This window comes from Leptidea sinapis, chromosome 19 (genome assembly GCF_905404315.1).
Source record: "Leptidea sinapis chromosome 19, ilLepSina1.1, whole genome shotgun sequence".
In the NCBI taxonomy this organism is placed as follows: Eukaryota; Metazoa; Arthropoda; class Insecta; order Lepidoptera; family Pieridae; genus Leptidea; species Leptidea sinapis.
The window spans coordinates 6,346,830-6,361,020 of record NC_066283.1 but is presented as its reverse complement, the minus strand read 5'-3'; positions in this window follow the sequence as shown (position 1 = coordinate 6,361,020).

The following is a 14,191-nucleotide window of genomic DNA, read 5'->3' as shown; positions in this document are numbered from 1 at the left end:
ATATATTTATACATTTAATCACAGGCGCTAGTATCATTCAAGTAAAATGAAACATTATAAACGCCCATTACGATTAGCTTTTGTTTTACGTTCTTTTTAAATTTATTTAGAAATACCTAACCCTCTTATTTTGCTAAAGTGTTTCTTATAGTAACGTATACAAATTATTGATATTATGTATGTGTTTCTTGTTCAATATTGTCATTTGTACACTTATGTTTTTTTTTTTACAGGCGGGGCAAATGTCAAGAGTCACACGGGATGGAAAGTGGTTGAGGCAACTGCTCATGAACATCCACAACACCTTTTTTTTATATAAAATCTCATTAGGTATCTCTTTTGTTTAAATGTAAAGTAATTTTGTAAGTAACTTAGTTTTAAGACATCTAATTTTATATTTCTTTCCTCCTTTTGTATGTAGATATTACTTTAATTAATGTTAAACTTTGTTATTCATCTTACATGATACTAGTAACTATAAAATTAACCTGTGGATAACGGTGTGGGCTCTCACTAAAATTAATTTAATATCTACTATACTTTGAAATTGTAAAATGTATTGTGTGAACTGTTTGTTGTCCCTAAGAAATAAAATAAAATAAAAAACACAAGGGTACAAGAGATGCGCTGCCGGCCTTTAAATAAGGAATATGCTCTGTGTTTCAAGTTCCCTAAGTCGTATCGGTTCAGGAAAAGCTGCAGCCGGTATTGATTCCTCAAAGTTGCTGTGCGAGGCGAGTAGAAATAATCACCATTTTTTAAACGACTTCAAAAAAGGAGGAGGTTCTCAATTCGTCGGTAATTTCTTTTTTTTATGTTTGTTACCTCAAACATTTCGACCAAAATTTTCAATCAAAATCGGTTCACCCAATTTTGATAATTCTTTTTTTATTTGAAGCAGCTGCTTCCCGTGTGGTCCCGTTGTAATTGATCCAGATCTGACAATGGCATCCATTAGAAAACCATAAGTCTTAAATTTGCTATACATCCAAGATAGGTTTGTTACTACATACATAGTTATAGGTGAGATGTGCTTGAGTCGTGAGGAGGCGAGAGGCGAGAGCGGGTCGCGGCAGAAGGACACCGATTCCAAAAATAACAATAATCGTAACTAGAATTAGATTAATTAATTAGATTGTAAAAAATACGCAATTATTTTTATACATTTTAGTGCACATTATATCTATTGTTTTGGAATAGTGTTTTTGACTTCGGTTGTTTTTTGTTAATTTTTTTTTTAAATTTGTCATTGAAATGCTAAAAGCAGCTAAATATCATTTTTTGTAAAACCAGGTAATAATATAGGTTTTAATTTGAGCGCCATCTGTATGTATACTTAAAACTATCAGCACATGCACAAGTAAAGTAAACCTATATGGTAATGTCTTTTATCGTTAATTTTTTCTTTCAACTGGTTTGTAAAAGGGTTACATTACCATTGACAATTATTCAAGATTACTCGTAACAACGACCAACTTTCTTTTTAGTCTCTCATTTAAACAATAAAAACTTTACGAGAACTTTTGAATGTTCACTCTTTATCATCGGTAAGGGATCGATTGGTCCTTTAGAAACCGGTTTTTACGATTCGAACAAAGGAATTTTTGAAATTCTTGAGCTATTATTATTACTGTACCCTTTGTAGTTTAAAAGGGTTGGGTGAGTCGGGAAGACTGGCAAATATGGGAATATATAGCAGATAGTTAATTTCAAGGGTCAGAGCTGTATTTTTGGTTCAAAGTCCTCAAAGAGGTAAATAACTTAGATGATGTATAAGCGTAGATGTATAAAATAGTGTCATTTGCTTAGTGTGCGTGACAAGCTGCGTCTTACACTCGCGATTTGTATGACACTTTGTTTTAGTGTGCATTAAACTCTGGAGCAACACTCCGGGTTTAACCCATTCCAAAACCCTAATCCAAGCCTACAACAAAAAGGCTGCGAATGAGGCACCAGGGCTAAGTAGAGAAAACTTACGCATTCTAACCAGGACATTAACGGGACACCTCTCAATATTAGGTCTTAGAGATTGCAGAGCGTGTAGATTCTGTAAAAGTGCAGATGAAACCCCGCTACACATTCTCTCTGAATGTGTTCCTATAATGCGTAAACGTAGCATCACTTTGGGAAGTCCAATTCTTCAACCATTTGAGATTTTGCAGTGAGTTAACAGTGGCTATCATAATAGATCACATTGGTCGCAGTGTAACAGGGCTGAAATGAACTGGATCAAAGCCACTTTACAATCCATAACCATAGTGTGCATGAATTGCTCAAAATAGAGGTCAGTTCCAAATTAATTTTTTTCGACGTTTTCACAGCTGTCATAGTCTATCTAGAAGTATAAATGATCTAAAGTAAAAAAATATAGCTGTTCCGAATCTACAAAAAAAAATGATTTACATTTACATGAACACAATGATCACAATTTAATATTACTAGCTGACCCAGCAAACGTTGTATTGCCGATATTAAAATCGCGATACAAAAGTAACTGTTGATCGTAGATGGGTGAAAATTGAAGTTGTAATTTTTAATACTGACATAGTCAAACAAATTTAAAAAAAAATGGGCGTGGACGGGTGGTTAACATTTAGAGGGATGAAATATAGATGTTGTACGATTCTCAGACCTACCCAATATCCACTCAAAATTTCATGAGAACCGGTCAAGCCGTAGTAAGAAGGAGTTTAACTACAAACACCGCTACATGAGAATTTTATATGTATGTATATTAGATTTATAGATTACAGCCTAGAATCTTTAAAATTAATTATAATAACTCTGTTCAGTCTCCGTTAGAGATAGAGATAAATAACGAAATATCAATTAAAATAAGCATATGTCGTTTGCTTTTAATTTGAGTATAGAGTTGGTATAAACTTAAACAGGCAAATATTTATGTATTAAGTATCAAATTCAAATCCAAAAATACTTTATGTAGGTCACGGAAATGACACTTATGAATGTCAAAAAAATAAAAATATTGTTTCTTATTGAATTTACCGCTACTTCGTATAGGACAGAACCAGCTCTTGCGTCCCGTTGTCCCAGCGACGTATATCTACGTCTCTCGCTTTCACCACACCACCAAGGCCTCCGACATTGTTCAGTACTTGGTTGAGAAGACAAGGTTCCGGTTGGGGGTCGAAAAGTTGGTGACGCGTCACGCAGTAGACTTTAACTCCGAGCTTTTTAAGCTGTGGCCGAAGGGGGTCGTGTTCCGCAAGTATTGCGGACGTCGCCGACCGCCGGAAGTTACCGAACCCGCGCCTCACATCGCCGCGAAAATGTGACGTAGATTTAAGTTTTAAAAATATGTATGTTAAATTATAAGGTATCTATTTTATGGGCCTTGTAGCCTGAAATAAAATGATTTATTATTAATAAAAAGAATGTTCATTTGAATGAATTGATGTTGCAAAAATTCGCAAACAAAAGTGGAAAACCATAAACCATCTGGATGTGTGGCGGTCCTCCACAGTGCGGTTTTCAAGGAGCTATCTTCCACGTACTACAAAGCCGTGGAAAGAACTTCCTTGTGTGGTGTTTCTGGGACGATACCACATTGGTACCTTCAAGAGCGCGTACACTTTCCTTAAAGGCCGGCAACGCTCCTGTGATTCTTCTGGTGTTGCAAGAGAATGTAGGCAACGGTGATCGCTTAACACCAGGTGACCCGTACGCTCGTTCGTCCTCCTTTTTCCATAAAAAAAGTAGTACTAGAAGAATTCATTTGAAGTAATTTTAAGATTCGCACGAGTAAATAGAAGATAAATAATAAATTAAAGCCTCTCATATTGTTCAATAACTTAGACCTTGTATCGATTTATTTAGCAATTATATAATCGTTGTAGACTACTATCACCAATTACACTTTTGTGTGGGTGACCCTCTGCCACAGACTAATACAATACAGACGCTTAGCTTCTATAAAAAATACAAATTTATTATTTAGTCACAATAATTTATCTATTCTGCCTAAGTGTATTTCAAAATTAATTATTAATAAATTATGTTTCTCGATACTTAATTTTGTACTATGATCAAAGACGTACATTGTAAGTAGAAATATTCTAAAGAAATATAAGGAACATTTAAAAAGCATTTTAAGTTTAAAATTAAGGCTAACCGTAAAATTGGAAATTCTGTGTGATGTCTGTATGTAAACGGTAATTTTTATTAGTGATATTTGAAGTAGTAATCACATGTTGACATCAAAATGTGATCTCTAAAGAATTTTACAGCTAATATCAAACACAGATATCTGAGAAATGTAGCAGCAAGATTCACTTTTAATGGATTTATTTCTAAATAATAATATCAATGTTACTAACAACTGCTATTATATTTTAATAATGGAAAAAGTATGGATAGTTGTGATAGATTTCTTCAAATATCTTAGCATTGCTTATATCGAAATGTTGCGGCTGCTGCAATGCAACGTTCAATTCTTGCGCATCTCCCAACCCCCTAACCCCATCTCCCTATATTTTATCAATATTATATCGGCCTCCTTACCGCAGCCAAGTGAATAGCTATTTCATAAACTTGAGTACGTACTTCAGTTCAATTTCAGGACGACCGAGTCTTTCTCGGATTTTTAAAAATGTACAAAACTAGAACAAAAAACTAATTAAATACCCTGGATTCGAACCGGAGTTTTCAGCTTTTCGGATCACCCAATGTCCCATCTGAGCTATTATAGTCTTGTATATAGTGGCTTAATTTACCTTTGTATTCATTGTTAATGTGGCTGTTTCTCATTAAAACACTGATAAAACTATATTCTTTTTAAATTGAATCCTAGCCAAATCGATTTATCGCCCCCGAAATCCCGTGTATACAAAATTTTATGAAAATCGTTGGAGCCGTTTCCGATAGTCTGATTATTATATACAAGAATTGCTCGTTTAAAGATATAAGACATAATATGGAAGAACATGATAATATATACATAATAATAATGATTTTTGCTGTTGAAAATCAGTGTTGGGTGATACCCAACTAATATGCTGAGTAGCAAACCTTTTTGGGACATAACACTGCAAATACCACCTTATTATGTTGATATAGAATAAGCCTTACTTTAGTTTTTTAATGTATGTTAGTTTTACTTAGATTAGGTATATTATAGTAATTTTTAAGATATGTTATTTGTTATTATATTTTGTAAATGTTCACGTGTATTTGTAGTGTTTGTTCCAAATAAAGATATACTTACTTACTTACTTACTGTTATTGGAATACATAAATTTATACTGCAATATAGAGATAATCATAATCCCTGTATTGTTAATAATGTTATACCACGTGCACTATAGTAGATACCTCAGTACCACGATAAATAAATACATTACAATTAAAAAAAGTATACAAAAATTAAATATATTATATTATATTTTTTCAGCAACTGCAACAACACTCTCTCTCTCATTTTTGTTTTGCCATATGAATCCTGAATAATTTATTTATAGTATTCCGAGGTGGTCTGCTTAGAACCTATATAATTTGCTATTGTAAAGAGTAGCCGATGGGTATCTTATTTGTTCTATTTGAATACAATTACCATCTATTTAATATAAACATCATCAGAGCATAAGCACAGTAAAATTTTCACGTTTTCGTTTAATTTCTCTATACTTTCATTACTCTACACGCACATGCGTAGGCGAATTAAGCAGTTCCTTATACAATTATTAAAGACATACACACTGTCGCAAGATTAAACAAAAAGCAACCTTATTTGTTCAGTGAAACGACAAAGGATTAATAAGTGCACGCAAATAAAGTAAAGATCGTAAAAGTTGCAGTATCATATATCTTGTACGCCTACATCAATTTATTATCTATTTAGATCGAAATGATAGCGACCGTCGTTTCAAATAATCACCAAAAATAGCTAAACTTCAGCCTGATCAAAATGGGATTTTAATTACGGGAAATTGTTTTAAATTTTAGTAGTGTACCCAAAGGGCAACCAACAGGAATCCTTGTTTATTCTTAAATTAATAAAAGTAGTTTAAAAAAAACTAAAATACACGCTATGGTTGAAAAGATAATGGTTGAAATTTAAAATGGCCATCAATTCCCGCCTTACCGAGGATAAATGAAAAAATTATATAAATTAACAAAAATCTTATTTTGCAAATTGAAAAATGGAATAGTTTTATATAATTACTGTATTGTCATCGGTCCTTGATATATCTACAAGTTTGAACGAAATCTGGCCGTTTAAAGTGTGTTAAAATCGCGCCCAAATGAGTCGGTTACAAACAAACATACATACAGATGAAGCTAATAAAAAACGTGTAAAAAGGAGCAATTTTATATACAAACGTTATCGCCTGTAGCTTGCTTAGTTTGTTACCCTAGTGTCAACAATTTTTACAAATAAGATCAATATTATTGTTATCTGTGTCTGTGTATCTGATAACTATATAAAAAAATATGAATTCACATATAAGCAGTAACTCGACTAAAACAGGTAGAGTATTTGGAACTGATAGAATAGTACCCTAATTGATTCTACCTTCAACTCTACCGGTGTTTAATCAGAAATGGGTTCCATATGTAATCCTTCTTGTACGGAATGCTAAATATAGTACCTACTGTTTCACGTTTTGAAAAAAAAACTCATGCACTAAAAAGTCTTTAGCGATTGCGACAACAGAATATCCCAAGTTGATTTTTCCACCTTCGCACGACACGCCACAAGTTAGGATCCTCATGGTGGGGATCATATCATCCCCACCATCTGGATGTGTGGCGGTCCTCCACAGTGCGGTTTTCAATGAGCTTTCTTCCACGTACTACAAAGCTGTGGAATGAACTTCCTTGTGCCGTGTTTCCGGGACGATACGACATCGGTACCTTCAAAAAAAGCGCGTACACCTTCCTTAAAGGCCGGCAACGCTCTTGTGATTCCATAAAAAAAAATTAACTTTAGTTACGTACTTAAACAATTTTTTTGAAGTTATACTTCTTTAGGCACGTTATGATATTATGATGAGAGTGAAATGATGCGCACGTATCACTGTAACACAAAAGTAACAGGTTGAAGTTGGTTCCTAAAATTTTTTGATGTTTGCGTCATTCGTTATTTTTTTTAATTGGTGCATTATTAGGACAAGCAAAGGGTTCAAGCCCATACAGCCATCAATGCCATCTTTTCAAGATATTTACAAAATTAATCTATCTAAAAAATTTGAAAAGCATGAGGAATAAAATATTTTAATGATTTTTGCTTCGTTAGGCCAAAGAAGTATAACTTCTTGCGTGCATAAATAAGTACACACATACTTTTTTTTATTATCTATCTGTACTATATACTTAGAATGTACTATCGTATAGCCAGCCAAAGCGTGAGATAACAACTCGAACGGAGATACAGCAAGATAAAAAAGGTAAGCGAAAGTGTATAGTAACAGTTGACAAGTTGTAAACGGTCAGCCACTATATAGATTCTAGACTATGTTGTTTTAGATATTTATTTTATTAAGTGAATATTTTAATAAGTTTTAGGATTTTTGCTGATGCTGTCGGGTGAGCATACTCGTTTCTGCTCTATCAAGGAACAGGACCTTCATTCCCCGAATGTTGACCAACATTCGAGGTAGCATTGTATAATGATAATTAATAATAAACAGTTAAAAAAAACTTCTATGTTTGAAATGCTATTTTAAAAGCAAACCTTCATGTTTGTATCTCGTCGCTCAAAAATTTACATCGAATCACGAATGCCAAAAATTTATGATAAAGTTTTTCTAATATTTTATTCTTCTTATAAAAAAAAAATAAATGTAAAACTGAAAAAATAGAGCTTTAGTCTGCAATTTTAATCTGTTGTTGTATAAAAATCGGTATCTACTTATAATAAAAATTGTCTTCACAAAGATAATCTCTGTATTAGTTTCTTGTTCCTTTGACCTTTATTACGTAAATCCCGAAATCCTGTTAATCTAGGCCTCGTTGCCATGACTACGGCCTGCTCCCAACAAAGACAAAGATGGAGGCATTTGTTGTCCCGCTCTAGTACATCAAGTCCAGACACGCCTCGTCTGCAGGATACCTAGGCAATGCGACGGGCCCGTTTGTACTGCTAGTTTAACTGGAGGTTAATCAATGGTTCAAGGATAACTGTTAAATATTAGTTATTTAAAATTATTAAAATGTTATGAAAACTGAACTCTATACGTTCTTCAAATCTAAGTATGTGACTTCCTTGTACATTATTTTCAGCCCTGAGATTCGAATTATAATATAACATTTTATATTATTTCCCAACTTGTTACAGCAAATAATTAGTAAATCCAACGGAAAAAATATTACTTAACTGCTGATACTTTTGTTTGGAGTGTTTTAATTTTAAAACAGAATGTATTTTATTTCTGTTTTGCCCCCATTCAGACACAGTAAACGTTCACTACTAAGTAATTTTTAAGCATAATGTGTGTGTGCAGCTTGTGAATATTGAGTAAATTATTCATAATTTTTTTATTATAACGGGTTAAGTGGATTAAAAAAACAATAAAATTAAAGCAACAATTTGTGAGAGAGATAAGTTATATTTAAAATAAAGCAGAGAAATAGGAATTTCAGTTCTGAAAAATAACGTGAATGAAATCTGAAATAAACGTAAATAAATATACACAATTGATCTAGACCTGAAATTCGTGAAATCTAGCTGGCATATTACTCGCTGGATAGCGGACATCTCCTTCGTCTCACTCTTCTTCTCCACCTCCAGGAATGTTTTTTTAATTAGTCAAGTCGATAGTATACTGTCATAAATGCAGCTCTTGAGGTATCCCCAGGGAAAGAAATCCAGTCGCATTAGATCTACGATTAAAATTTCTTCCAAAGATTTATTGAATGCATGAGACGTCGACCGATGTTGTTGAAATCATTCATTGCAGTGTTGTAGACCTAAAAAATCATGCAGTTAAAAACATTGTACTGTGTTTTATTTCAAATATTAAAAACTATATGTTAATCGACCTTTAACTTTCGTTTAAATCGCTAGTACCACCGGCCCTATCCAGTATTGATCTACGTACACCAGCCACTAGCAGAGCAACGACCTACCTAAGTATACAACTATATTATGTAACTATAAACCTATTGAAATTGCTTTTATAAGAGCTTTTCACAGTACCTGGGAGCTGAATATTGCGCAGGTAGGCACTTGGTAATTCGAGGTTGTTTATACTTTATTATGTCGTTTTTATTTCAGGCTAGCTTTCTCTTAATAAAAATACTTCTAGGGGTGTCTGACATGACATACATACATTAAATCATCATCTAATAGACAAATGCAACGGTATCGTGTGTCAACTTAAAAAATAACATGGGTGATCACTTACCATCAGGTGACTGTGTAATTTATTCTTTCATTATATAAAATGACGTGGTTACTATTGAAAGTATTTTGCTCTTTTAAAAGTAAACCAAGGTTTTCTTGTTGTAAGTTAGATTACCAGTGGGAAGCTCATTTGCACAGGAACCCGGCTAGATTATGGGTACCACAATGGCGCCTATTTCAGCCGTCAAGCAGTAATGTGTAAACATTACTATGTTTCGGTCTGAAGGGCGCCGTAGCTAGTGAAATTACAGGGCAAATGAGACTTAAAATCTTATATCTCAAGGTGACGAGCACAATTGTTGTGCCGCTCAGAATTTTTGGGTTTTTCGGGAATCCTGAATGCATTGCATTGTAATGGGTAGGGCTTATCAATTACCATCAGCTGAACGTCCTGTTCGTCTCGTCCCTTATTTTCATTAAAAAAAAGATAATCTACAGTTCAGTATCTTATATTGATTTTATTTCTATTATTTTATTAATATTTACAGCAGAGCTTCTCGTATATCTGAAGAGGTAACATAGATTTGGTCTTTCTCAGAATTAAAAATTATTATATTAATATTTCTGTCTCGCTGACGCGGGCGAGACAAAACAGTGTTTTATGGACAAAAATCACAAGAAAAAAAACTCAAAATCATAATTATTCCGTTCTCGACTATTTCTTTCTCCAAAACCTAACTAATCAAAACTGTCTGACTGATTTACTTTTTTCATTTGTTGTTGTTGGATTTGTATAAAAGACTTCTGTTTGTGGCCCGTATGATTAAGTTGTTATAAGTACTGTTTGAAGTTATCTCGCACTTACAAAAACGAAAATATCTAAAAAAAACAACCGACTTCAAAAACACTATTCCAAAACAATGAATTAATCTAATTATAGTTACAATTAATGTTATTTTGGAATCGGTGTCCTCCCGCCGCCACCCCTCTCTCGCCTCTCGCCTCCTCGCGACTCAAGCACATCCCACCTATAACTATGTATGTGGCTACAAACCTATCTTGGCTGACACAGACTCCAAAAATTACACAGAAACACAGATAATTATGTTGTATAAAACTTTGTTATTTAATATAATCCATCTTTTTGTGTGTATATGACATGCAATAAAAAGATTTTGATGTGATTTGATAGTGATGATATTGATGTAATTTGAAAAGCATATTGTTTTTGGGACCAAAATCATTCGAGAGAGTTTGTATGAAAAAATTGCTGTTAATCTCCTTTTCAGCATTAGCAGCAGCCAGTCGGAATATATTTAGAACACTCCCTGTGTTAGACACACCTACCTATTGTATGTATTTCGTCTTAACCTTATCACTAGGCGGCACTGAAAGCCAAATTATAACTAATTATTTATATAATTGATATTATAACGCGGCCGTTACTTTCTGCTAACATTATATAAACCACATTTCAAAATATAGATATATAGAAATCATCCCCACCAACTGGATGTGTGGCGTTCCTCCATAGTGCGGTTTTCAAGGAACTTTCTTCCACGTACAACAAAGCTGTGGGATGAGCTTCCTTGTAAGGTGTTTCCGGGACGAAACGCCATGGGTACCTTCAAAAAAGCGCGTACGCCTTCCTTAAACGCCGGCAACGCTACTGGGACTCCTCTGGTGTTGCAAGAATGTGGACGGTGGTGATCACTTAACACCACCACTTAAAACGAGCGTATCGTTTGTCCTCCTTTTCCATAAAAAAAAGTTTCACTGTGAAGACCCTATTATTATTCAATATTTGTACCGATAACAATAAACTATTGAAATGACTACGTTTACAAAAAAATATTTCAATGAAGTCCAACCGGTAGCCAGCCCTATTGAATGTTGAATAAAACTTTCCAACAGGGGGTAGCTAACAATCCCCCTTTCCCCTTACTTATAAAACTTTTGTTAGGTTAGTTCACGAGCTTGTTAAAGTACCTACATACTGCTGCGAGACAATTTGATCCTTTTTTTAGTATCTATAGTAATACTACATTACTCTCCATCTAATAAAGTTTTTTTACTCAGCAAAGTTGTATGATAAAGAAGTAATTTATAGTCATTTTTTTTCAAAGCGACTTTATCATTTTTCTCAAGTCCATATCTTTTCGAATAGATTTTGAAATTCGTGATTTTTTTATATTGTACGAGAGGACTGTAGTTTGTGAAGCCCTTGACAATCAGCCGATAGACTTGCCCCTGCTATTTGAGTTTTAGTACTTTTGTTAAAAAAACACTCTTTACATTGTGTTTAAAAGCGCCGGTGGCGGAGTAGGAAAAATCGTTGAGCCCTCGGTACGATCCTCGCCCGTCACGGTGCAAAAGTGTTATCGGTTTTGGGATTAATATTAATCCTAGTTACCTATATAGGTAGTAATTATTTTATATCTATGCACGTCGCTTTGTAAAATTACCATAGAGTATGAGCCGCGTTGATCAGAAACCTTAACTTTTTCCTACTCTTCGATCGACATCGCACAAGAACTCCGTTCCACTATCGGCGATGATCGTTACTTGTATGATCGTCTGTCGTCGGCAAGTTAATCGGTGATAATCGTGTAAACATCCACACGATCGTCCGTGATCATTTTTTGAGCGACAGTCCATCAAGATAGACTTTGAGTTAATAGTTGCTACTACCATTCATTTATTTCAAGTATACAATCATTTTGCCAGTTTAGTTGAGCGAAAAGTAGCGAAAAAAAATTGAAGAAGATAATGGTGTTTGAACATTAATCTTAATAGAACCAAGTAAATATACCTACTTATCCAAGTAAATTCAACTTATCATGTAATCCTGTAATAATGTACTCGTGTGGGCACGCGCATGTAACTACACGGGAATTCCCTTTGATGCGTGCCCGAAAAACGGACAAGTTACCGATTGCCGCGATCACTATGACGTTTATAGACGATAATGGGCGACTAGAAGCGAATAAACCTTTTTTTATGACTATAAAGGATGAGACGAGCAGGACGTTCAGCTGATGGTAATTGATACGCCCTGACCATTACAATGCAGTGCCGCTCAGGATTCTTGACAAACCCAAAAATTCTGAGCGGCACTATAATTAATTCACCTTGAGACATAAGATGTTAAGTCTCATTTGCCCAGTAATTTCACTAGTTACGGCGCCCTTCAGACCCAAACAGTTATGCTTATGCATTACTGCAAAACCTAGCCGGCATCGTGTGCAAAGGAGCCTCCCACTGTTAGAAGCCTTCCACACGATCGTGCTGTAATCGCCTTTAATTTAATCGCCGATTGTGAAGAGGTGTGGTGAGGCCATAAGGCATAGCCGATAAATTTCGTCCCCGTCGGTATCTTTTATTCTAGATGACGCGCTCTAGTTTTAATTATTATTATTCGTTATGTCAGTTGGCAACTGCAAAAGTTTGGCAGTGACACGAGCTAGTTTTTAACTGAAATACCTCCTCCAGCTAGATTCCAGGGTAACAGCTCCAGGTGTAGTTGCAAAGTGCGGCAACTAGTACTACGCCAGTACGTACGTACTCAATCCAGTCTCGAACTATGCGTGACAGCGACGTGCCACATGTTCTGTTAAACTTTGCTAATAATTGAAACTAAAATAACTGAAACTAAAAAGGTTGCGAAGTAATACTTTGAAAAAATAATAATACTACAAGAAATAAGAAAGATACTGGGATCACATAATATCATCAGTAAGTATTTTGCTTTGTTTATAAGTTACAAGATTTTAAAAATGCCATTGAGTGTCAAGTTGCCACGCAACAAGCATCTTTACAATAATTAGCCAAGAGTCAATGCACACTACAAAATAAAGTTGCCGTAAGTTGCTTGGTTGGAGCGCAGCGGAGACCTATCCTTAATGTAAGGAAATAGGTACCTTAGTGAAATACTTACTTTAAGTACTCTATAAATACGTATTTGACTTATTGTAATGAAATATTTGCCAAAGTTTGTTGTACTTAATTACTTACATTTAAATCAATAAAATACCCTATTAATTAATTAATTAATTTAAAATTCTATTCAAATATTTTTATTGAAGGTTGGCCATTTAAATCCCTTATTAATTGTCAGAGTCCAACATTCATTAGGACAAGATACAAAAAGAACAGACATAAGAAACTCAGCGGGCTTTCATTTTGTTAAATTTATAAGTTGTTCTTATTGAATTTGTAGTGGCTCTCAGCCAGCCGCAAGCAGCGTCATCAAAACAGAATCTAGGTCATGCAGCTACGGAGATATTGAGTATAATGTAGGTACGTACATATAAGTAAGTAAAAAACAAATGATACTTAGGTATATCAAAGAATACACGACTTACTTAGTCTATACTCTACATGGTAATAAAAATATGTACTCTGTGGTCTGGATCCAAATAGGAATCAAGCTTCACTCGTATATTTAATTTATAAAAGTATCATAAATATCATATTCAATATGAATATGTAGCAATATATATCGTAATATATATAAATTATGTGACACGTTGTTTGTCCGCGATGGACTCCTAAACTAATGAACGAATTTTAATGGGGATTACTTTATAGAGTGCAGTTTGGTCCAAATTGAGAGATAGGATGGTTTTTATTTCGATTTGGTACCCATAATAATTTTTTATTTTCAATATTTGTTTTATAAAGACATAATTTATATAAGAGAATTTAGTGACGCACGTTTTGACAGTTCCGCTGTGAAACAATTTCATTATAACAACAGGGAATTTTTTTTACGAAATAATTCTTGATTTTTTGAAATATTATCAGCAAATATTACTATTATTGGCAAATTCCTATAAAACAGTATTTTTTTATTATCTACAGACCAACGTCTGTCGGGTCAGCTAG